Source organism: Vanellus vanellus (genome assembly GCF_965231255.1).
Source record: "Vanellus vanellus genome assembly, chromosome: 3".
Lineage (NCBI taxonomy): Eukaryota > Metazoa > Chordata > Aves > Charadriiformes > Charadriidae > Vanellus > Vanellus vanellus.
The window spans coordinates 44907199-44933925 of NC_138907.1; the positions used below are offsets into that span (position 1 = coordinate 44907199).

Genomic DNA, 26727 nt, shown 5'->3' on the forward strand with positions numbered 1-26727 from the left:
CCACCCAGCAACCATCAGCTCTCCCGCTTTGCCCCAGTATCAGGAAGCTTGCCCCAGCACCCTCCTCCCTTCATGATCTCACTGGTTTTGTGCAGCTCTAGCACGTTGTCTTTGATGGTGCCTTTGGCTGAGGAACTCGATGAACAGACTGATCTGATACAGCAATGAAATCGCTGATGTCTCTGTAGTTTGAAAGAAGTTAGCTTAGTGGGAAGCTGTGATTTATCAGACCAAACAGCTGGGGGGAAATAGTTTTTAAGGCACAGGTGTGAAACAGAAGTAACACACTTCAACTATGGATTAGAAGCAGCTGCTCTGAATTTAAAAGAATGTTTGGCACCTATTGAGCAGAGATTGATAGAGAGGAGAAAGGTGAGAGGTTTGGTGGTTAGTGTCTCTTAGTGAGAGGTCAGGAGGCCATTGAGTTGGCTACAGTTTTGTAGCATTTGCTGGGGGTTGGCGTACAGAGAGGCCTGTCTGATTTCTCTGCTTTGCTCTGTGGTCTTCTGTAGGTGCATGTTCTGCTTGAATAGTACGCAAAATTACAAGCTGTGTGTGGTAGAACTTTTACAGGCCTGAGAAGAAATAATTGGCCATTCCAGATATTTTACCTGTCTTAGTTCTTGTGTAAATCAAGTGTGGAAGAGAGCACTGAGCATCCCGTGTTCAAAGCTTGAATGCCAGGCTTTGTGGTCAAACCTTGTGTGTTGGCAGTTCTGTGACAGGAAGATAATATGACCTGCTCAGTTCTTTTGCTTTAAAATTGGGGTGATAATAGCTCCTCACCTCATGGTTTTGCTGTCAGGATCAACTTTAGACCATAAGTATGAGAAGGCTTACAGAATTGCCTTTTGATGGAACCAGGGCAGATGCAGCCTTGGTCTAATGTGGGGAGGTGGATGAGGAGGAAGGCTGCATTGGTCTGACCACATTTGCTGCTACACTGATAGGGACAGTAGTGGGGCAACAGCTCTGCTGCCCGCTCAGTAATTCTGTCTGTTCCTCACTTACACCACAGTGGAAGACCTTTACTCCTGTGTGTCAGCTGTTCACTAGGGTATCTTAGGTGGGGGGTAAGGACAGAGTCACGGAGATGAAGGAGGGGCAGATGATGGAAATTTTGAGCCCTTTTGCATTTTTAAGCAAGTGGAACTCTTCACAACCCTTCTCTAAAGTAAAGATTGGAAAAATGCTTTGTCAGGATATCTTTGCTACCTATTAAAGAAAGGTTTATCAAACTTAAGGCAATGAGGAGCTTTTTCTGATTTGGTTTGATTTAAATTCCCCCCCTGAGGCTTATGTGTCCATAAGCCTCACTGCTTACCTCTGTCATTGGGTTGGATTTACCAGGGTGTGTTAGTGAAGGGCATGCTTTTGAAGAGGAGCTCAGTAGTGGTGGGTTTAGTGACTTGCAAGAGGAAGGTTTTTCTGGGGTAACATGGGAGACAGTGTGAAAGTGCAGGAAAAGAAGTAAAAAATCCGTTTTTTGCTAGGGTAGAACTACACTGTGAAAGCTTTTTAAGAGAAAGGACAAGAAATCAGTAGCAGAGACAACAGGAAAGGGTTAAAGTTGAAGGAAAAATCAAGGGCACTACCCATGACAGTCTGGACAACCCAGAGGACGAGTCACTGGGATAAGCAAGGAGTAGATGAGTTGCCAAAGCAGGGGGTTAGCAGGTTTGCATGACAAGTTTAGCAGCGCTAATTATGGACTTGAATGATGCCATGGCTGGCTGGAAGGTGTTTGACTGGACAGAAAAAAAGGGAGGTTTCAGAAGGGAGGCTGGGTGTTGTGTTCTGACCCTGTAGAATCTCGTGAAAGGGCTTAACAACACTTCTCCGTAACTGATGTTTTGCTTTCTGTGTGAAGGTCTGCAGACATTGTTTTTGTAGCAGGTGAAGCTAAGCATTGTGAGATTACCTGAATGCAACAGTAAAAATCATATAAGCATCACTAAAGGAAGTTAATGGAGGAGTCATACAAGAGAGGGAACAAAAAGCTTAAAAGGTAACGTACATAATGGTCGTGCGACAAAGACATAAATAATAGGTTCAATCTAGAGTTTTAAGTAATTTGTTTGACATAATCCAGTATAAGTGACAGAGAAAGATAGCTGTTAATCTGTTTAGAATGCATTGTAATTAAGGGCAGTACAGCATTCCAAATGTGAATTGCTGTTTCTCTTCTCCCCCACTCCTGTACAGCCAATCTCTGGGAATTAGGAAAGGATTCACCTTTGTAAAGGGTTTCACAAGTAGAAACTTTCCCACACAGTGTATGCAAAAGGCAGTCCATCAGTTTTAGAAATACTTTACATAAAGAGCTCCTAAACAGTAATTGTCCCGTACTTCCCTACAATTCCCAAGTAGCGGGCTGTGATCCTTGGACGAAGGATGAAGAAAGATTGCCAAGTTGCAAAATCAGCTGAAACGAAATGTCAAGTGCTTTTGCAAAGAATTCTCTACTTTCCTTCCAAGGAATGTTGAGGTTAGAGCTCTGTGCTATTGCATGTTTTCACCACATATTTCAGCTGGTGGGAGAGTTAACACTTCTTTTGCACTTTCAGTTTTAAAATCTGCTAACTAGCAAACAAAAAGCAAAGAGGATGAATTTTAGTCAGAGGGGAAATATTTAAGGCCAGTACTTGCATGCCTCATCTCAGTAGCAAATGTGAGTGCTCAGCAACTGTGTATTCACACTGATAAATCAGGGGAGCAGAATCTGATCTAATGTTTTGTCCTACTGTGACACTTGTTTTTTGTGGGATGTTCTTCGTTCCTGCATTTTGGGGGGCCATTTTTATGCAGCCCCTATTCTCTGGTTTCTCAGGGCCTGCATAGCATCAGAGTAAGGCATAGCATTCTCAAATCTTCAAAAATTTGTAGTGGTTAAAATGTTACAGTGTCTTTAGCTTAATGCATTTCTCACACCTTCTGGAGCACGACCCAAAAAGAAGAGTAGACCTAGAACTGCTTTTGAGAGTACTGTGTTGGGTTAAGGAGCCCTTCTTCAGCTGAAGGTGTTTCCTAGTGTCTGCTTTTGCCTTCTGAAGCTGGGTGGTGGTGGTTTTGCAGCCAGTGGCTGAAGTGTCCTGTTCCTGAGGGCAGGCCCAGGGTAGCTGCCTGGGAAGCTGGTGGAGTTTGCCCAAAAGAACCAGAGTTGCTTTGAAAGCTTGGATCCATCTTGCAGATCAACAGCCCAGCTGCCCACTTAATCCTGGGGAAGAGGGAGCCAAACTCCAGACAGCAACAGTTTCTACTGAGACAGTTCTTAAACACCTCTGCTCAAACACAGGTTTAGCCCTCCCTGCTTGCAGGTCTGTAATGGAAGGACTGATGGTTTGGGCAGAGCTCTCTACAGGGCGGACATCCAATTTGCAAAACAGTGATGGTGAGAATCGATGCTGTTGTTCACGGTGGCGTAGTGAAAGAGCAGTATCAGCAAGAAAGCAGCAGCCTGAAGGCGCTGCACGAGCAATGATATTTCTCAGGAGTTCACCCTGAAACGGTGAGATAATGTTCAGGAGCCTGTGAACCGAGCGTGCTGTAGGGAATTTCTCCCGCGGAAGTCCGGGTGGGAGCAGTACTTACCACTAGGTGGTAGTGTATCAACACAGCAGGGCTTTTCCCCCAGCTGTGAGATCGTCACACGTGAAGCAGGGTAGTCAGGGTGGGCTGGGGGCAGGGAGAGGCTGGGCAGGATTTGGTCCTGCAGAACTTCTGCTGTGATGCTTAGACTACAGAGGAATATAGCTTTGCGAGTTCCCCGCGAAACCTGCGGTAACTGGGGTTTTGAACCAGAGAGTATAGAAGGTCCAGAAAGTAAAATGTTAGTAGAAAATGGAACAAAAAAAGATGAGCGGCCAGTTCTGGGAGTGCAACCCCTTTCCTCCCATTAAAAAGAAAAGAGCAGAAAGAGCAGGGATGAGCCATAACCTGGCCAAATATGGTGAGGTATACCCCTTGAGACAGCACTGTGCCAAATAGTCTTTCTGGGTTACTAGAAAACAGCTATTCTGAGGACGATGCTATCATTTTATTAAATTATCTTAGAGCTCTTAGCTGCTATCATGCTACTGAGATGACTCTGCATTAAGGTATATAGGCCCTATGCAATCCTTAGACTATGGGTTCGTGGACAGTACTCTGCTTCACAGCAAATCTCCCAAAAAGCTGCACTGAAATAGAGTTAATTTCTATCAGTAATAGGTATCTCAGCAATTGCTGTCATTTTTCTTGAGCAAAGGCATTATGACTGCCAGTGTTAATGTTCAATTTGAGATACTCAAAACAGTGCAGGCAGACAGAAGCTCAGACCTGTGAGATAACCTTAGTTCTGCTCTGCACTGGTAAGAGCCAGCAGTAATATTGGGGTGAGTCAGTGATCTTCTCATTAAATAGTTCCCCCTGGAAACAAAGTTCCAACAAAGCAACCTGTTGGGAAAATTTTAATTCCAGTAAATCATGCAACAAACCCCAACAGGTTGATTTTTCTTGTAGCACACTCTGTCTGGCCTGTCAGTCAGACAATCTGTCTGCAAGCTGATGGACCAACTGCCATGCAAGGCTGCCAGTGTCCTGGGGTATCAACATGCCCTACAGCCTTGGTCAAGCGGGGAGTACCTGGCCACTGGCCACCCCAGAGCACAACAGAGCCACTGGAATGGACTGTGGGAGGAGGTCCAGATCTGTGACTCATCTGAAGTTGAATCTTTGCAAAAGGTATTTTTCACATGCTAAACCTCCCATCTCCATTTTTTTGTTCCAATTCTGAAAAAAAAAAAAATATCCAAAATCTTCCTTAGGAGAGGAATTGTGGTGCCTGTTCAGGACTGACCAGTGTGCTTATCTGCAAGCCACTGTAATGAATACTGTCCCACCTTAGATGGCTTTAGCTTTTCAAGTCTCCCAAGATTTTCAGCCTCCTTCCTCTACCAGGCAGGGACCGCAAGGCTATTAAAGTAGCTAAGCCAACTGAACAGATATGTAGTTTAAAAAAAAAATCAAAATTTGAACTCACCTCCTTCTTCTGGAGGATCATCACTGGTCCTTGAGCCAGGTGTTGAACAACACCGAGACAGCTGACAGAGCTGTTTTTTCACTCCAGCTTTTCAGGAAAAGGTTTCAAATCCTGACTGTAGTACTCTGCCATTGATTTAAAAGATCTTTCATATGGAGTAGTTCTGGGCATTACAGCAGGCTTTATTAGTTAAAGAATAAATTGAACCCTTTGTAGAAAATGTTTTAAATGTTTTGTACTAAAGCCACAAAATAATGAGGGTAGTTACTAGCACCTTGTAAAATAATAGTGGAAGGATAAACTACAATAACAGGGTCAGCTAAGTATCTGAGAATAAGGGATGATAGAAATGGAGAAAATCTGAGATAATTTTGTCTCAACACTAATGTGCCATTCCACTTTCTTCTCTATGCCAAAGGACTTTTTTATGTGGCACCTTGAAATAGCAATATTTTTAAGCCAAGACCTAAATCAAATATACATTTCTAGGCCAAATACTGCACAGAGTTTGGTGGACTCAATATACTGTTTAGCAAGCATTCACAGCACGAGAAACTACCGCCATATTTGTCTGGGTGCTTAGTGCTTGGAGGGATCCTCTAGTACAGGCAGTCCAGTTGTCTGCTGTTGAAGGCAGCCTTGTCCTATTATCCCTTTATCAGATTTATCAAGCTTCGTCTTAAAACTGATTAGGCCTCTTGCAGCCACTGTTCCTGCCTGGAAGTCTTTTCCAGGGCATTACGTTATTAATGGGTAGAAATAATCGCCTAATTCCAGTCTAAATTTTTATGTGGCTGGTCCACAGCCATGTGTTCTTTTGCCAACGTTATCCGGCTGCTTAAACTGCTCTTTCCCTATCTTTGTGTTTCGTTCCAGTGTTTTTACAAAAAGCGATCATATGCCCTCCCAGACTTTGTTAGATGAAACAAGCTTAGCTTGAGACTAAAAAGTCTCCTTTTATAAGACAGTTTTAGGTTCCCAACATCTTTCTCTGCATCCCTTCCAACATTAATTCATATCTCCTGAACATGAGGGGCCATGATGCTGTGCGTTGTTCTGGAAAAGCCTCATGCAGGCAGTGCCTCACACCGTGGCGTTCACACACAGGACTTTTCTGCGAGATTGCTGCAGTGCATGCAAGCTTTTGGCAACCAGTCCCATCATCTATCACCCCAGGCATGCCCAGCCCAGCTCAGCTGAGTGTCCTATGTCATTACATCCCTTCCGCTGAGGAAGCAAGCTGGAAGAAAACAAACAAACAAACAAAAATTAAAAGAATAGGGGCTAAAGGGGAAATTCAGCTCCAGGCATCTTTCCTTAGACAGGCCACGTCAGACAATCCTTCAAGCAGCGTGAGGTTAGACTATAATTTCTGAATTGGTCAAGCCATAATAAGAGGTTGTTTTTTCCTTTATTAAATGTTTCCATATCCCTGTTCTATAAATGCAGTCAGAAAATACTAGGTGTGGCCAGTGCTATATGTTTGATAGGGCTTGGAGTTCTCCCAGTTTGGCCGGATTATGTCTGATGCCAATGCTTTTCCAGGTAATTTTGAGGCACATGGATTGGGCAAGCAGTAACAAATATAACAAAAGGTCTCAGATTCCTGCTATTTAGTGCAGAATGAAACTTTCATTCTGGATTTTTTTTTTAAATTAGGACATTTTAGACCTACTAATGTTATGTAAAGGAGAAAGCCAGATCTGAATTGTATCCAAACCTGCTCTAACCAGTGAGTTTCCTGGAACTGGGAAAATGCTTTTCTGTATTTGCTGGATTCTGAGTCTGTGACAAAATGGAAGTAGAGTGGAACTCTCACCCATGAACGGTATTTGGAAGGACACCATAGGTTCCTGTGTTAGAGATGCTCTAAGGGTATATACAGTTACTACTTTTTTGAACTTTCTTGTTTTGCCTAATCCAGTTAATATCTGTTGATTTATTTAGAGTAACTTCTCGTTTACACTAGTACATGGTCAGAATAACGGGATATAAGAGAGACTCCAAAGAGCGTTTGGACAAAACAGAAAAGAAATAGTGTATTTTGTTCAGTTCAGTGTTTTTTCAAGCTAATGTGGCTCAATCTAAAGCGACCATCAGTAAAAGGTGGTATCCACAGCCATCCCAGTCCTTGACTGTATTTTCTGTTCCATTCATCTACCAAATTCCAGTTTTGCTGCATCGTTTTCTTGAATTGTCTTGCTACTGTATAAAAGTCAATGAAGTGTTAAAAAGATAAAACTGTCCAGATGTTGAAGCTCATGACAACTAAATAGATCAGCTTGATTTTTTTTTTTTTTTAAAAATAGGTATTGAGCTAGTCAATGTGTTCTGTTGCCTTGCTCTGCTGAATGAGTACTGCTTTGCATGCATTAGGCTATACTGCCTAAAAGGAGAGTTATACAGGGGACAGCTATGTAGCTGCATCTTCCTCTGACACATTTTGAGGAAAGTATATAAAAGGAGGGTCTGCCCAGAACAACTGACGGACTCAGAGAAACGTTGTCAGCCTGGGAAAAATCACATGATCCCTATTTTTTGTTTAATATGTATCAGTATTGGTATTATTTATCCCCCATTGTCTAATACAAGACAATGAAGATGAGTGCAAGTATTTATCACAACCATGTTTTTCGGTAGGCTGTACCTAGTGAGAGATGCAAGTACCTCAGTATGTTGCAGACCATACGGAGATAAGCAGTTTCACGTGACAACTTCTTGCTCACCCAAGGAAAGTTCCTCAGGAGAAGGGATTTTTTGAGTATGAGGCACATAAATAACCACAAATCTGTAAAAATTCTGCTGCCAATCCCACGGTTTTGTTTTGGGATTAGGTGTTCTGCTTGAGATTTCCCCCCCCATTTTCTGTGTCCTTGATTTCTGAAGTCCTTTTCCTTTTGCCTGCCTTAAGACTCTCAATCTTTCTCCTGGAATAAGAAAGTAAGAACAACCTTTTTGTGGCTATTCTATGTCTCTACTTCACAGGAGGAGAAAGTACAAAACAGGAGAAGAGTTGGTGCCCTTCACTGCAGTTCCTTGAGGAAAGAGCTAAATGTTCTTCATTGTTATAGAGTCTTTACCATTGCTAATGCTGGGACAGAGATCTCTGTTGCTATATACTAGGCTCATGTCCAGTATTTGATCAATAAAAGGATTTGATCACTCAAAGGACTCAATTAAATCACAAGCAGACTCATGATTTAAAGGTCCAAAATATGAATAAAAATATAAATGAGTCTTTGCAGACTGAACAGGTTGTTGTCATGGACTTGTTTTCCAGCCCTGTTCAATTTTAGGCCAATAGACTTTTTAATCTATGGAGTGCAACGCATAAGCATTATCTTTAATAAAACCTCCTTTCTGTTCTGTTGGCTTTATACAATCAAATTTTATATTTCTCACCTGATTGAGTTCTGCTGAACAATTAGCACTGGTGGAATGTTTTGTTTTATGCAAGTCCATGAGTGAAATCAAGCACTTGGGGGCCTTTGATTCTCTCCTCTTCTTGTCCATAAAGTGAGAGAAACTACTGCAGATTCCTATGGGGCACAGGAGATAAAATTAGCATACTTTTTAAAATACACATTTTACCTGAAAATAATGTTGAAAGCGAAGGTGCTTTGAGGACTTGCTCTCTTGCTCTTCACTTCTTTATTTTCAAAATTAGTGGAAAATACCAAACCATGTCATTTATGCTGACAGTTGTTCTGTTTCCTGAACTGGAGATAATGAAACAGTGGCAGGAGTTTATAAAACCTCTTCTGCAAGCTCGTTATGATATATGCAATAATTAGCTCTCCTGGGGATGTACTTCCCAGCAGCCTGCATAAGTGACTCACACTGACTTCAGCGGGAGCTCCCTGCAGGGAACTGGGTCCCTTTGTATAATCATGGGAAAGAAAAGCTCTGTCAGCTTTACTTAAGGAAGGCAACTTGAATCCGTAGATAGGCTATTTTTATGTTATCCTCCCATTTTACTCATTGCCATTGAATTCTGCCTACTCTTAATATTCTTTCAGAGATTCTTTCCTCCCACATCTCCTGTGGTGTTTGATTTCCTCATGCATTGTGGCCCGTGATTTTCCTTTTAGGCACATCATCCCCAGTGATGGTGGTATCACCCCAGAGACACAAAACCAAAACTGGTTCCTCTGGGTCTGACAGAGTCGTCTTGTCTCCTAAAGTCATCCCAGTAAAAGGTATGCGTTCAGAGTTTTCTCCCCTTCTTGCCTACTCCTGCTATACATTACTGCAGCTGGGATAGTTCCAGCAGATCAAATCCTGGCATATGTTGGTGCGAGAGAGCTGTCTGCTGCTTTGTGTTTTGTTTAAGCCTTAGCTGTCATGCGTGCACAGTGCAGCTTGTGAGCCTGACATTTTGTGCGTTGTATAAGCTACAGATGAGTCATAGAGTCAAAGTTTCAAGGGAATCTTTCCAATACCTTCAATGGGCTTTGACTCAAGCCTCCAGCACCCTTGACTGAAACAGATGGTGTGTCTGCAGGAAAGCAGGCAGCCTGAGGGACATCATTTACGGCTGTATGATGTCATTGATGCCGATTTACACCAGTTGTTACTGAAACAATACTTCACACGTGTGCAAAGCCTTTCCTGAGAGTTGCCATACAGAGTCCAGTCCTGTTGCCCCATTATTCCATCATCCCACCCCTGACAGCAGGGGCCGTAAGTGATGAAGCAGCAATAGAGAGTTGTGGCATAACCCATTTCTATTACAACCTTCTCTCTGAAGCATTGGTAACTGGGATTGGTTTAGTCCACAAACCATGGGGAACTTTTTGACGTTTTCACATTTTAGCATTCAGTTTTAAAACATTCAACTTGAAGGGGTGAAGTGCTTTGCTAGAGATTGGCTATCTGACATTTCTACAGAGACAAATGGAAATCCCAACATTGACTTCAAAGGCAGTACAGTAAAAGTCTGTTTATCCACAACACAACCTTTCTGAAGTCATCCTGTGGTAGAGGGCAACAGCCTAAAATATATACTTTGGGGTACTGGAAAACCTTTAACAGTTGTGGAAGTATCACCAGATACTTCCTGTCTGTGTAGAAGTAAAATGACCCCTGTTATTAAGGTCTCATCCTAAGAGCTGACAAAGAGTAAGTCACACAGCAGTCCCTTTTGTAGCTCTGAAGCATGAAGGAAGGGTACGCCCTGTAAAGACCTATATCTCTGGGCAGTCTACAAATGCTGACTGTCTTTGAAGAGACTTACCATGATCACATGCTTTTTGCTGTCTTATTCTAATTGTTTCTTTTCCAGTAAAATTCTGGATAAATTTCAGCACTTCTTATTCCGGAGAGTTGAGGGCTCCCCTAGTTCTGGCTTTTTTGGGTTTGTCTGCTGGAACTACTGATCCCCAGGCCAACATGACAGCAAAACCTCAGGAAGAAATACTCAGAATATTTTTATTCCTGCCACCTGGCAAGGATCAGAAAGCTCTTCTGTTCTGCCTTCTAAACCATGGTGGTGTAGATAATTTATTGAGCTTGTAATTTACAGTGAGAATGAAACTGGGGAACTTTTCATCCAAAAAATACAAGCAGCTGCTGGTCAAGATGTAAAATGCAAGAGTGAAAATGTAATCTCTATATTTAAGTTTCTAAAAGTGAATGGAGGTATCAAACTAAAACTGGCAATGTTACTGAGAACCAAAAAGCAAGTTCTAGTTTAAGAAAATGTTCATTGTGATCAACCACTTTCACACAGTTTCTTTTCTTCTTAAAACAACCACTTGCACGAGGAACTCTCTCACTGCTCCCACTCGGTCAGGCTCATATTTTAGTTTTCCTTCCAGGGCAAAGGATGGGGGATAAACTTTCTTGTCAAGAGTACAAACTTAATCTTCAAATCAACAAAGAGTCCATGACTCATGAGCTTTCTCCTCTGGCCAGGTCAGCTGCTGCCAACAGCTTCCTCTCCTCTGTTCACAGCCTGTTCCATTGCAGCTGGGTGGGTGGACGATTCATGTTGTGGCCCACTGATGATGCAAGAAGAGGGAAAAATATTTGTACATCTCTAAAAAACTGTGAGATGTGATGAAAAAGTTCAGAATTTAAGTCACCACCAGCTTTAGAAAGAGAAGTCTTCAGAGATTCTGATGTACTTCTAATATTTAAATGAAATCAGATAACTTTTACCTTGTACTCTCCCAAATATGAATAGATTGCTTATTGTTTTTAGGGAGAAAAACAGTTAATCGTTTTTGTTGGCTTTGGATGATTTTAATTAACCAAAACTATTTAGAACTGGAGTTCGCAACAAGTATCGCATATGCTTTATTTATTTTTCTTAGGGAAAACAAGAAAATTGAACAGAAAACATTGGTTTTGAACAATTTATATAACACATCTATCTGCATCTATGCTGTCGGATATATTAAATATGTGATAATGATAAACTGAATTGCATCAGGTTCTTCCCTTCATATATGTATGTCATTACATATTCAGCCCAGTACCTTATGGGAAAACTTCCTTCTTGAGTAGTATTGTGTTTTGCCAATAGCTAAAGTTTTAGGATTTCTCATGCATTGTGTCAAAACTGGTTTATTGCTTCTGATCTAAAAAATTACATTTCCTATGATATTCATCTACAACCTCAATTTAAAAAGTGCTCCACATGCAAATGTACTTGTAGATAGTCAGGGAATGTCAGTGGTGGCACACACAGTTATGGGGCAAACAGACAGAGGAAGAAAATAGTTACACTTTGAAGTCACACATCTTTGTTTCAAAAATGGTCTTGGGGGATTTCTTCAGAAATACGCTCTTATCTCAAGGCACAGTTTGCTTACAGCGGGTGGTAGATGTTGGTATATGTTCCCTGTTCCTGCTTTAGAGTGTAAGATCGTTTCTTCTGCTTCCTCTTGTGTCTGAAAACAAGCTGGCTCACGGAAAGTCCAACTCTGCATTCCCATTAGTAGAGATAAAGACTGAAAAAGATGAGGATTGTTTCCCATTTCTTGCCGTTCAAGGACACAAAACAAGTTGGTGGTTAATGTGCAGATGTGTGCACTACAGAAACATTATGACAAGAGGAAAATTACACAATAAACTGTACTGACCTGTTGGAGGCTTGTCACTTGCCAGCAGAGGAGACCCTTGGCAGCCCTTGAGGGGAGCTCTGCTGCGACGTTCCTCTCTGCAGGAGATGCTACACTGTTCATCCTTTCTTTTGCTGTCTTTTGACCCTGCATTTGTAGGACTTCAGCGTCCAACTTCAGCAAGGATAGTTGGGCCAATCTCTGTGTGTGAAAAAGCACAAAAGGGACATTTTTTTCCTCGCTGAAAAGTATTTATTTTAGTCAACAGCTAAGCAGTAACTAAGGCATGTGAAGCTCCACCTGCCAAACCGTTAAGTCCCATGGCTCTTCCTGGGGGTTCACATCAAGTGCAGCTGAGACCTTTGCAGCCCACCTGTTTCTGTACACATGGCTGTCTCACAGGTAACTGGAAGCAGTCTGACTGTCTGCTGGCAGAACTGTCGAGCAGCACAGCAAGACTTTTGGCATGCAGAAACCTGAAGTGGCCTGGAAGGGGCCCTTGCGTGCCACACTCACAGGTTCACTGTCTCTGTTGTATGGGTTAAAAGACCTACTGAATTCAGGCAGGGACAGAGCACTGTCCTCTGGCTGTACTTCTCAGTTTGGGCACCCCTATCTAAGACCAGACAAATAACAGCCTCTTTAGCCCTTGTGACGTGTTCAGACCCTCAGACTTCCCCAGATTCCCTACATCTTCTCACAGAAGTTCAGCTAAGTCATCATACATCACACATGTGGAAGCAGTGCTTTCTGAGCACTCTGCTAAGGCACATGGAAAATAAGGTGATTGGTGATAGCCAACACAACTTTACTAAAGGCAAATCGTACCTGACAAATTTGGTGGCCTTCTACGACAGCATTACAGCATTGGTGGATAAGGGGAGAGCAACAGATGTCATCTACCTGGACTTGTGCAAAGCATTTGACACCTTTCTGCATAATATCCTGGTCTCTAAATTGTAGAGACATGGATTTGACCGATGGACAACTCACTGGATAAGGAACTGGCTGGATGTTCACACTCAAAGAGTTGTGGTCAATGGCTCCATGTCCAAGTGGCGAGCAGTGACAAGTGGTGTTCCTCGGGGGTTGGTACTGGGACCTGTACTGTTCAACATCTTTGTTGTTGACTTGGATGTTGGGATGGAGTGCATCCTCAGCAAATTTGCCGATGACACCAAGCTGTGTGGAGCAGTTGACATGCTGGAGGGGAGGGATGCCATCCAGAGAGACCTGGACAGGCTTGAGACGTGGGCCTGTGCAAACCTCATGAAATTCAACAAGGCCAAGTGCAAGGTCCTGCATATGGGCCACGGCAATCCCAAGCACAAATACAGGCTGGGCAGAAAATGGATGGAGAGCAGCCCTGAGGAGAAGGACTTTGGGGTGTTGGTTGATGAGAAACTCAACATGAGCTGGCAATGTGCACTTGCAGCCCAGAAAGCCAACCACGTCCTGGGCTGCATCCAAAGAAGCATGGCCAGTAGGTCAAGGGAGGTGATTCTGCCCCTGTATTCTGCTTTTGTGAGACCCCACCTGGAGTATTGTGTCCAGCTCTGGACACAAGAAGAAGAACATGGACCTGTTGGAGCGAGTCCAGAGGGGGGCCACAAAGATGATCAGAGGGCTGGAGCACCTCTCCTATGAGAACAGGCTGAGAGAGTTGGGATTGTTCAGCCTGGAGAAGAGAAGGCTCCGGGGAGACCTTGTAGCACCTTTCCAGTATCTGAAAGGCACCCACAAGAAGGCTGGAGAGAGACTTTTTATAAGGGCATATAGTAATAGGACAAAGGGTAATGGCTTCAAACTGGAAGAGGGTAGAGGTGAGCCACTGGAACAGGTTGCCCAGGGAAGTTGTGGAGGCCCCATCCCTGGAGGTGTTCAAGGCCAGGTTGGATGGGGCTTTGAGTATCCTAATCCAGTGGAAGGTGTCCCTGCCCATGGCAGGGGGATTGGAACTAGGTGATCTTTAAGGTCCCTTCCAGCTTAAACCATTTTATGATTCTATGATTTCAAGACTTTGTTCCTATTTTTTTCAGCACTGTAACATATGGTAGAGAGCTTGAAGAAGCTTTCTCTTGTTCTTCACTTGAGCCATGGGCCCTCTGTACTTTCACCAGAATAGGGGAACGCTGATTTCTAATGGCCTGACATTTGTCTGGTCGAGAACAGACAGAAGGCAATTCTTAGAAGCCGATTTAATGTATATTGAGACAGTCTGAATGACGATTTCATAGAATCAAAGAATGGTTTAGGTTGGAAAGGACCTTGAAGGTCATCGAGTTCCAACCCCCCTGCCATAGGCAGGGACACCTCCCACTAGACCAGGTTGCCCAAGGCCACATCCAGCCTGGCCTTGAACACCTCCAGGGATGGGGCATCCACAACCTCTCTGGGCAACCTGTTCCAGTGCCTTACCACCCTCAAAGTGAAAATATTCTTCCTAATGTTTAATCTGAACCTGTCCTCTTCCAGTTTAAAGCCATTCCCCCTCATCCTATCGCTACATGCCCTAGTAAAAAGTCCTTCCCCAGCTCTCCTGTAGGCCCCCTTTAGGTACTGGAAGGCCGCAATAAGATCTCCCCGGAGATTTCAAGTGCCATTCACACAAGTCATGCGTAGAAGCTATTTATTTTGGATGCAGGTCATGTTCTTCTAATGCATGACAAGTTATGTATGGTGCCATAGGTCATTTATCATGATACTTTCCTCTTTTGCAACACTATGTATAATATTTTTAGTTCCAGTACATCCTGCAAAGAGATTCTTTTATAAAGCAGGAGTACAAAAATGCATCCACTTCATACATAAAGGAAACTGAGTGATCAGCAGATTTTATTCTACTTCCTTAAGTGTTGTAACTGCGTAACCTCATTTGTAGTGATCGGTCTGTGTCCAATGGTTTGATAGCATCAGCTACCGTGAGTATTTAACCAGGGTTTTTTTTTCTGAGATCTTTGCAATTTGACTCAACAGTGCTCAGGCTGTTAGCTGTAACACATTCAATAGTATCATCTGTTGTGCAATGAATAAAACCTGAAGAGTTAGTAGCCCACAGTAAATAAAAATAGGATCCAAGGCCTGTGGATAAAGCAAATACTTCCCATGGAGTACAGGAAGAGAAAGAAGGAATCTTTAATAAAATATGTGTACTCCTCACAGTGTACTTGGTGCTCAAGAATGAAAGCTCATTGATAGCACTGGAGTGCTTGTTTTCATTGCAGCACTAGTTCAAATAAACTGCTATACAAGCGAACTCATCTTGAGTTAGCTTGTAGAGTGTGAGTGTCGACACAATAAAATTCTAGAGCTGCACAGTTATACTGCAGAGTAGCTAAGATGTACCCTTATGTTACAAACATGTGATGACAAATCTGCCTTAAAATATTCCTCTCTCTCTCTGCCTGCTGCAGCTGATTCAACTGTTCGTGTGATTGGACTCTGAACTGTGCCTGAGACAACCTGTATTGGTGACACAGCCTTCTACAGGAGAGGAAGGGATGACTGTCTGGGTGCGGGAACCCCTTCAGCTGGATCTTCTGGTGATGGAGTAGTATCATGGCACCACTGCCTGGTGGGTCAGTGAGGACAAGCCTGGGAGCTCATAGATAATTGCAAAATGAGCTTCGAGACTCTGGGCTGTCAGTCTGCCCCAGTCCTGGTGGGAAGGCCATAACCAGCGCATCTGTATCTTTGCTTCTCACTGGCCTCTCTGGAATGTACTCCCTCTCTTCCCCTGTCTTGTGTGAAATCCTAAGATCAACCATCTTGTGTCTCTAAGGTTCAACATTTTTTACCAACCATGGCTCTTCAGAAGCTCCAGGTCGTTCAGCATCTATAGGACTTTCCTTCTGGGGCTGACAGCAGCAGGCAAACACAGTGATGGACATTTTATCAACTGCTGCTCTCTGCAGAGATGGTCTAAATCAGGCAAGTGAAATGAATGAGTGACTTCCTGTTTAGCTGGTGCACAGGAAAGCAGAACTGTGCACATTACTCATGCTGGGCTTAAAGGAACAACTCACTGTCAAAGGTCTTCATATCCCATCAACAATCTTCTTCTTGTTAATTGGAGACAGTTGGAGTGAATGTGACTCGCTGGCTGTATGGTCTCGCCTGAAGAGATGGGATTTCAGAATTTTTCAGTGGTTGATCTCCAGTTACTACTAAGGAATGACATGAAAAATATTTCCTGGAAACTGATCATCTGAAGGAAGGGAAGGTAGACTTGGATCTTATTATAGTGACTCATGATCCCTCTGGAACAGATGTGAAAAAATTCATTACAAACTACCTCCTGCACCAGCAAAAACACGAACTCTAGTGTAGCATGAACAGAGCACTTTTAAAATGACATTAAAAGCAGCATATGATATCAGCTTTGTGTGATTTACACTAGCTGGCTGTTGCTTTTTGGCTGAAGTTACCACTTCTCCTCAACCACAGGGTACAAAGGCAACTAATCAGTCACCCTCTATTCAAGGGCAAATGAAGCTCATTGTCCTTCAGAGGACCTTAGGTTTGAAACCTTCTTGGTTAAAAAGTCCTCCCAATCTAGGCAGTAGCAGAGGACCTAGAGCAGTAACCTGGATCTCTGTAGAGGTAGTAGTGGCATGAGAGTTGGTCTTAAGACAAAAAGAGAAATTGCAGTCAGTGTTATTACTGGCAGCCTTCACTGGGAGCAGGAAGAAAGAAGTAGTTAAAGATGTAATATTTTCCTGTACATTTAACTTTTAACTAAGTAACTAGAGCCTAAAGTGGCATGTTCTTGCATGTATGTATTTGCTATGGGTGGAAAAACTGCTGACTCTTGCATCTCCTTGAAATCAGTAACATGGCTCCCGTTGTCTTTAGGGGGAACAGAGGCCAAAGCTGCAAATCCTGTCGGATAATTATAAATGAAACAAAGAGTTGCAGTATGCAGTAAAACCCTGCATGGCTGTGATTCAGGAAAGCACTCAGTGTTCTTCGGCAGGGAAGTAAATCATGTAGCAGCAGGGGACATTTTCAATGCTTTAAATGCTCCGCAGGAAAATGAAATGCAATTTTGACTGTGCAGGTTTATGTATTCCATACCTTCATGGAATTTTTCCACCTTTGAGGTTTTTTGTTTTTTTTTTATCCCCCCAAAAGCTTGTTCCTTCTTTTAATATGTTCCAGTGTGCATTTGTTTACACAGCTGATCACTGAAACCCCAAGAAGGCAACAGCTGTTGTGAATGTATAATCAGATTGCCCAGCTAATTAGTGGTTTTAAATGGACTTGGGTTTTTTTTCCCCTTTCCTTCTTGTGATTTCAGTGTTGATGACACTGTTAATAAATCTTAATGAGGAAGAATGTTATATAAACATTGGGTAAACTAGGTCTTCTTTTATATTGAAAGCAGAGCACACAATTAAAATGTACCACAGATAGAATCATAGCTTCACTTAACTCATCTCAGCCTGCCCACTCTGCGCTGAAATGAATATATCCGGCTTTTCATTTGATGTGTCCTGTTCTGCTAAATGTACCATACTGATCTAAAAGTGGCAAATTCTGTGGGTGCGCAGAGTTGTTATCAGAGCCAGACTCTGCACGCTTGCAAGACATGCCTCCACACAGCTCCTCTAGTTACAAGAAATGTGTAAAATGATCTCACTTGTCCTTTCAAAATGGGTTTCTAATCCATTTCCTTGCAAAGAAACCATTGAAAACACAATTTTCCTATTAAAAGTGACAATCTACTGCTCATTTTTTCCGTAACATTTCCTGGTTTATTCATGACGTCATCATAGTTAATCGGGGAACAATGGTGCAATCTGTAGGGTATTTTTAAAATTAGTTGGAATTCATTACTTTTAAAAAAGGTTATTCAGGGTCACTTCTCAACATTAATTTTCAAAGCATGCTGATTTTTTTTAAGGGTTTTTCCCCCAAATTGTGTGATTTTTAAAGATGGAGTTGTCTTATAGTTAGTATCTTAGCCCGTTTTGTTAGCGTTAAAGTTAATTAGACCTATTAACTATTGGCATTAGCTGAATTTCTGATATAGGGTCTTGCATACGACCATTTTGTTACGTACTTGGCCAGATGGTTGGCCTTGGGAACATTTCTTCACAAGTATCTGAGCTAATTAGCAGAGGAACTTTTTGAGAAATTCTCATGCTTAATGAGGATTCTACCCTTGAGCCGTATGAGAAAGAACTCCTAAGCAAGGAAAGCAGGTATTGTTGTCATTCTTTGAAGTGAAACATCCTGAAGCGTATGAGCATACAAACCTTGAAGATGCTACTAATCCACCATGTTTTGAAAAGTCTAGCCAACTTGGCAGAAAAGTGAAAATTCTCAGTGTCCTAAGCTGAACTACCTTTATTACAATACTAAAAATCACGCCTGTAGGTCAAGAAGACCCTTGTTCAGGTGAAGACCCTTCCCTTGCGCAGGCGCAGTGACTGAAGAGAATGACACAGCAAATGTTATAATTATATGCAAATTACTAACCAATCACTGTAACTGGGAGTGTACTACCTTGTAACTTTTGTATATAAATATGACGAGGAAACCAGCATGGGGTGTGCCTGATTTGTGGAAATTTTCCACCCTGCACCCTGGCCAGAATAAAGCAGTGTCTCCTCTCTAAACATAGTCTCTCTGTTTCAGGAGAATTGGGACTTAGACTTCTTTTTCAGGTAACAGAGTTATTTAAGAATCACTAACCAGAGGTTGAAATCTTTTGAAAGCCTTCCTCTGATATCCTCTGCCAAGCAGCGCTGGCAAGTAGGGAAAACATATCCAAACAAAAAATGGGAACTCTGCAGATTTTTAAAGCACAACTAAATGCTTAACAGTTTGAAGCGTCAATGAACCTAATTTCTTCAGTAATGTGGATTTTTTAAGAAAATATATATTTATGGTAAATTCTCATTTTTTTTTTGAAATTGGAAATGTGTCATGAGCTATCTTTCTGGTGGAAAAGCCCTGCTGTATTATGTGTGATGTTAACCAGCCTCAGAAAACAGAGAATTATTTAGCTCCTGTCTACAGCTGGGGAGGAAGGCTTCTGCTTATCATACCAGGGCCCCATGAGCCATGAAATCAGTCTCCCTATAGAAAATAATGACATTTGCTGTAGAATTCATGATGTTTCTGAAAATACTAAATATTAATTTATTTTTTAGCCTTCTGTTTTCTGAGACTTTAGCACTTTCATTTTCCATGCTTTGATCTGCAACTCTGAGGACGTGAGTAAATTTTAAAGGGGAAGTGGAGTTTCTTCATTGACCACATAAACGCAAGAGCTGGGCTTTAGATAATGCGATATTATGAAACTAGTGATGAACCCATTAGACTTGGCGTGGCTGAGAAGATAGTCTTAGAGCATAAGTACCAGATGCTAATGAGCAGAGTGAAGGGACGATAAATAATTCTGAGGTCTGGCATTGCATCCCAACAGCCAAGTACTTGCATCCAGAGTTCAGCTTAATTGTTCCTTTTCCTTGCAGGCACGAAGCAAATATTTCCCTACAAGCACCCTTTTAAATGTGATCGTCTTGTCTATATTGCTGGGCAGAGATTTAGCTTATTTACCTGAGATGAGTCTATCTGATGATTTCTATCCACTTACTGCATGTACCCTCCTCAAAACTTTTCTTTTTATGGTCTTTTAGATAAAGATTTGGTACTTATGTGTCTCTAACTCTAAGGTTATATTTTCTTTACATATGCTGTTGGTGTGACAATGTGCTGAGTATACGCAGTAACAAAGGTACATGCACTTCTGACCTATATGCAGGGGCCAGAGTTGTGGATGAGAAAGGGAAAGAGCTTTTCCCTCCTTTTGGAAGTGATATCCCAGCTGTTGTCATTGCAAATTTTGGAGCAGTGCCTCTGTGACTCAGAAGGTAAGCCCTGCCAACCTATTAGCTAAGTTGTTTAGCATGGACTTTGATTAACTTTTGTTCAAATTTAACTTTCTCTTGGAAAACATAGCTGTTTGTTTTCTGTTGTTGCTACAGTTGTGGCTAGTATCTGGAGATCTACATTATAAAAATGAATAAATAAATGATTTTATTGATATGGATTTTTGTTTGGCATCAGCGAGCTACATTCATGACTACCAACAGCTGAAGCAACCAGATGTGTGTGTACGTGCGTGGTTTTTCAACCACATAGGCTTTTGCACAATAAATCCATTAGGGCTGATTGCTTCCCTTTCTCTAAAAGGCCCTGCTTTTTCACTTCATTTTGCTATCTCTAACTCTAATTCAGCAAATAGCTTTTAGTAAAATCCTAAAGAGTAGGACATTCGTGAACTATATAATTTAATGCATTAGTCACAAAATATCAGATGAACTTGTTAAGGGTGAGTCATGACTTTATTGCTGCGTCTTCTAGATGTAAAATGGATCTTTGTGGCTTTTGTTTTGCCTCCAACCTTCTTTATTCTGTTCTGAATGTCAGATGCCTCATCTGTTTTATGGCTAGGAAGACATACTGTATGAAAAAAGCATCCGTTTTCTCTCTGGGTTTAGTCTGCATTTTTAATTGTATTTGCTCATTACTACCTGTGAAACACACCCTTTTTTTTTTCCTGAGCAAGTTGTAAGTATGGCTTCAATATACATTATGTTTAATGCAAGGAGAGTCTTTTTTGGCAGTTTTCACCAGGTCTCAGAGGGGCTCATGCACACCTTGCAAAGCAGGAAGAGCACCCCTGGAGCTGGGGGGTCCAGCTGCCGCTGGCGCCATGTGAGAGCAGAGCTCTGGGCTGGGAATCACGTGTGGTATGGTCTCTTGGTGGCAAAATGTCTTCCTCTCTTGAAGGCATAATTTCAGTTTCTAAATTATAAGTCATTTTATGGAGGTTTATCACCTTGGGCTTGAAACAGAGCCCACAGCTTGAAAGTCAACCTTCTCTCACAACAATTCGTATGCTCCTTTGGAGAGTGGCAACTGAAGGCAGCTGAGGGAGAAGTGGTTTCCCTGTGACTCTGACAATTTATTTCATACATTTACCAATGAGTTTGTACATTTCTCAGCACCTAAAACTGCATGTTGTGACTAAGCTGTCACAACACCTCCCTGCCAGCAGAAGGAGAGGTCTTCCTTCCTCTCCGTGTCCCTCCCACTGCCCAGTCCACAGCTCTCCCTTCTGCCCGCTGCTACTTATGGGACCAGTGAGGGAGCTGGGGCAGCCCAGTGGCTTGGCAGCACAGGGCCAGAAGAGGAGGAAGGGAGGGAAAGCTGGGGCAGGGGAGAAGATGCCATCCCCTTTTAATGGTTCTGAGATGAGCTTGTGCCAAAGTCATAAGGTATGTATCTTCCCCCAAAGTTTCACTTTTCCCGTCCCATGAGTGATTAATCGATGAGCCTTTCACATTGCCACACAATGCAGAGAAACATTTTTTGAAGACTTGGGAAAGGCAACTGGGTGATAATGAGATTTGAAGGCATGTGATGAGTTCCTCCTGAGGGAAGAAGTTGTCACCGTTTCTTCTCAAGATCCCAGCCTTTTTTACAGTCTCCCCAAATATACCGTAAAGCAAGAGACAATGTAGCTTCTTCATGGAGTGGATCCAACAGATCCCTCAAGACAAGGTCCATAAGTCAAGCTCTTACTCATTTCCATGGATATGCAAATCAGTCTGGTTTTTAAGGCACATACCTTCCAGGCAAGTAGTACTATCAGAAATAAATGTAGTGACACAGCTCCCTCTTCAAAACAAGCTGGCGTTTTTTAGTTCACTGGACATAGTTGGCACTGCCCTTTGATTAGAGGGCTGAGTCAAAATTCAGATTATGCCTACAGATGCAGGAGTAGTCACGCAACAGGCTTTGCGTGAAACAGGAAACATCTTGCTACTTTCTCTCCCTCTGTGTGCCTCTTCTCTTCTTATGCATCTTTGCCTACTATGCTATGTCCTGTCAAAATTTTGATTGCTGAAATTACTCCTCAGTTATCGGACCTTCTGTTATCTCCACCATGGTGCTTTTCCTTCAGGAAAACAGCTCGCTCAGCTCTTGACAGATCATTTCATACCAGACTGCCCTGGGTACTGTTTGCTCACATTTTGCTTTCTAGAGTCAAGGCTAGCAATTAACTATTTTCCCACCCCTCCCTTGTCCAGCAGCACACAGGAAGCTGGAGGAGCACAAGCGTAGTTCATAAAAATAATACCCAAATCCCCTCATTCCTCACTGAGAGGTTATGTAGGGGAACAAAAGAGTTGCCCCAGAGCTCTTGGTTTGCATAAAGCAATGAGTTAAATATTTCTAGTTCACATGTGCAAACAGAACAACATTTCAGGGGTCTGCAACTGATCACCTGCATCCTTGAAGACCAGACCCTGGTGTGCTGAGGGGAGGAACATTGCACCTTGTTCTTACATAGACTTTATGGACTTTGTGAGGACTTTGTAAAAAGGATGATTCTGTTAATGGTTAACCAATTCAATAACAAGACTGTGAAAACTGTTAATGATATATTTCCCTGAGAGTGCAGCTAGAGCAATTTGTAAAATGATGCTTGATATCCAGACGCATACACAGACGTATCCCAAGGAGAAGTGGGCAGAATATCACAAGTGGCATGCAAGGCTTCCTGACTCACTGCACAAATCATACAGCCAGGGGAGTATCTCTTGGAATGATTTCTTCCAAAAAACAGTGTTATATAAGGACAAAATTCACTCCAGTTGTGGTAGGTTTGATTTCATCCTTGCCTGCCCACACTTAGGGTGAGTACAATAACTTGTGCCAGAGAGTCCTTGACTCAGAAACATCCAGGTCCCTGCATGTTGTTGTTGTGTTGAATGAACAGTTTTGTAATGCAAACACTAAATCATATGGAGTACAGGCAAAGAAAAGAACTGGTTTGCACTGGGATGTGGCCCTATGGCATTCAGTCGTTATCTCCATTTCAGCCCCACATCTGATGAAGGTGGCTGCTCTGCCTATGGCCACTGCTTAAGTGCTGGTGACTGCATATTGATGCCCACTTTGCTCCCTGCCTTTGCATCAGAGTGGCAGATCAGCTTCTCAGAGACAATCTCACTATCTGTGCCGTGTTTGTGCTAGCCCTGCCACAGTCAGTCTGTACATTACAGCAGTATTTCTGCTAATTAGCAGGGCATGGTTTTGAGAGACCTCTGAACCACCACGGGCATCCTCTTCTGCAGGCTGGGGAAGGGCTGCTGCTCTCTCCCATCTTTCGCTGCCTGTCCATGGGCCTCACTCAGCAACAGCAGCTGATGGTCTGTTCAAAGGGAGCTTTCACATCTCCCTGTAACCATAGTGACCAACTTGGTCCCAGTGGTTTGGGTTTCCAGGAGCTAGAAATGCAAGTGCATGCATAATGTTTCTCTTCTATGCCATCTTCTCTCTTTCCTGAAAATACCTGTATGTTCTCCTCGTTCTGTAGCAACGGAGTACAGCAGACTTATGGAAAGTAGTTCCCCTTGCCGTTTTTTAAATACTTTCAGAGACTCTTTTGTATTTCCAAAGGAGAATCACTTGGCTTGTATTTTTAAAACAACATGAATTCTGTGGCCATCTTTCATCCACTGGATTTATATAAATAGCTTCAGTACAAAAAATACATGAAGGATTACTAATACAATGCAAATCATCGTCTTAAAAGGTATCCGTCTCTTCTTCCCTCTTGTATTACAAACGGCAGATTTGCTGGGTAGTTTCCTTTGCATTAAGGAGACTCAGTATTGCTACTTGGCTTTCTGCCACTTTTCATTGCTTAACTCCTTTTGATAATTAGCAGCTCTTCTGTTCATTAGGCTTGTGACAGTTTAATGAGGCATCTCCATTGGGCACTGTTAAATCTGTCTCTCTCGAGCAGCACTCCTCATGCTTAGTGACTAGTATCTCCTGTCCCTGCAATTCCATTTAGTGAAATCCCAACCATCTCAGCCTGAAGCATAGCACACGCTGCGTGTTACAATGTGCAATAGTCCAGGGAAGAGGAATGTCCCAGTCCTCAATGTCAGAGGTTGACCCCACAGCCCACTACTTCCATACGCAAGTCCAGATCCCGCGGTGACTCCTCTGCAGGTAAACGACCATCCCTGTCACTGGAAGCTTTACACACCCCTGGGGATGTGCAGGCACAGCAGCACACGGCTGAGCCCCAGCCTGAGAGAGACACGCTGACATCAACCTTTTGAAGAGTAGCACCATAAAAGCACCAACTTCTTTGTAAATTATTTGCACAACAAAGTTAGAAAGTCACTGAGTATTAGAGAGACTAAAGGAGGTGACAGAACAACAATGGGCTGCAGGAGTCACGGGCAGAGCCGTGTGTGCGGAGCGTGTAGCTGTCACACAGGCAAAGCTCCAGCAGTGCCGGCGCTCCACAGCTCCTCGCTCCTCTCCCTCTGCAAGGCTCAGTGTTACAAAGCGATGGAGAAACCCTGGCCAGGCTGAAATCTCTCAGCTTCCATGGAAATTAACTGAAGTGGAAAGTGCTAAACACTTTCCAAGAGTTACTTGACACTCTGCAAACTGAAACTGCAGCAGTTTGTCATTTATTTATCTTTCATTTGCATGTCGGCCATCTTGCTGAATGGACCCTGGTGCGTACTTACACTCAGGCCTCTCAATCACTCCAGCATTAAGATGTGGTGATGACACCTCAGTTTAAATGAAGGTGCACCTGTGCAGGGGGCATATGATCTGCAAAGCCCAAACTACTCTTTCTCATTCTGAAAGGCTGCGATCAAACCACCACATGCTGTTCCTCTGCTGGGAGCTGTGGAATAAAGGTGTTCATGAAGCGACAAGCTAGAATTTACAATAAAATCTCATAAATGGAGGAAGAAGGCAAAAAAGAACAAGCAAAACTAACTACCTGCATATTGCAATTGGTCACTGGCATTCTTATGTTCCCTTCAGACAACTGAATCCTTTTAAAAGAATAGATGCAAAGGTTTATGATATCTGATGCTCGCCACAAACTGGAAAGTTTGGAAACTGAATCTCAGGACCTGTGCCTACTGAAGTCTGACTAATGCTTTGTGTCTTTGTTACATTTACTTGATCTACAGTTCAAATTACAGCTCAGAAACTGACCACATAATGCGATAAAAGAGAAGTTTGTCTGTATCAGACAAAACGTTTGCATCTCTCGTGCCTAGTCTCCCTCTGGGTAAATCAGCATGGTTTGACAGGATGTGAATGAAAAAGGAAAAAAAACAATTTCCTAATCTTTTACCAAGAGCCATCTTTGCTCAAACTTACCCTACATATGTTTTCCTTTTAATTTTCTACCAACATTTGAAAAAGGTGTTTCTTTTTACTCACATCTCAGGGAACTTTTTTCATAGACCATAAACTCACTAGCAGGCAAGTGCCTAGCAGAAGTAACACATATGATTTAAACAATGAGTCACATGCAACAAATAATGAATTATGGATAGTAGAAATCCAAAGAGAAGTCACAAGGCCAACGCAGCATTTAAATCCTGTTTACAACTTCAAATGAGGGTGGTGCATATTTGCCTATGAATTGGCAACCTTTCGGGCTTCCAGGAGCCAGAAAGGAATGTCACTGATTTCCCTTTGCTAGTTCTTGCTCTCCATACCTTGTTCTCCATCTTATTCAAAAAAATCCCGCCAAAAACAACAGAAAAAGAAAAAAAATGAAGACATAAGAGACAAGAAATCAATAAATGTCCTTTAGCTGAAACTTTAAAAAGAGCAGCCATTGGCCAATGCACGCTGCAGAGGTGATACCAGAGCTGCCAGCAATTGCCACATTTGCTGAAAGACTGGGCACAGAGAAGCAGCAACACATGTCTGTGAGAGGCAAACTGCTGCAGCACCTCCGACCCCATGCGCCGCAGTCCCCGTAGCTGAGTGAGGCACATTAAGGCCCTGCTTACGCTGTATGCGTCTTGTGGTTAAATGCACGGCTTTACTTTCCAGAAGCCTCATTTTGGTATTTCTCACAAGTGTTACTCTCACACATATTAAATTCATATGTGGGTATGGGCAGAAGAAACACAAAGCATGTTTTGATTAGTTGCAGAAAAGTCTGAGGCTTGAAATATAAGTATCACTGCAGAATGAGTTATACAGCCTCTTTGGGACTAAGGTTGTCTCTTTCACATATAGCAATCAGCCCAAATACGTAGTTGTTTGCTTTGCACCTTCTGGCACAGAAATTGGTGTGATATTGATCTAACACAATCTTTTTCTTCGGGGTCATGCTGCTCAACATGTGCTCTGCACTTACCAGCCGCTGTCTCTCTGGCACCAGAGGCAGAGCTGGCTGATACAGGGAGTTCATTTAAGCAAAAGCAGGGAGGCAAAACAGACTGACATTGTTCCGTGTCCCTGGTTACCTCCTCTGCAGATCAGCTATCGAGCCAAACTCTTTGCCATCCCTTCCTCCCAGTCACTTCCCTTCCAGCCAGCTTCACTGCCTGCTCTTCCCCTTGTCCTTTGTCGATGGTTTCCCACTTTCAGCCCTTGTTTCCACTGTCCTTCCTTTCCTTCCCCAGATAAAATTGTGATGGTCTGTTGTCTCCTCTCTCCTCCTACTTCTTACCAGCAGACCTATCTGCAGCACAAGCCCCTTGGAGTCTTACTGTGAGTGTGTGCAGTGCCCACCACACAAAGGTCTCAATGGCTCTGAGCCTCCTGGGT

General features: G+C 42.7%; 1 long non-coding RNA gene across 1 annotated transcript; it reads left to right on the forward strand.

Moving 5' to 3' along the window:
• The first annotated feature begins 1917 nt into the window (after nucleotides 1-1917).
• Nucleotides 1918-16443, forward strand: LOC309670036. Its single transcript, XR_014268958.1, has 3 exons — nucleotides 1918-2008; nucleotides 9112-9219; nucleotides 15501-16443. It is a non-coding gene; the product is annotated as an uncharacterized lncRNA (long non-coding RNA).
• The last annotated feature ends 10284 nt before the right edge of the window (nucleotides 16444-26727 follow it).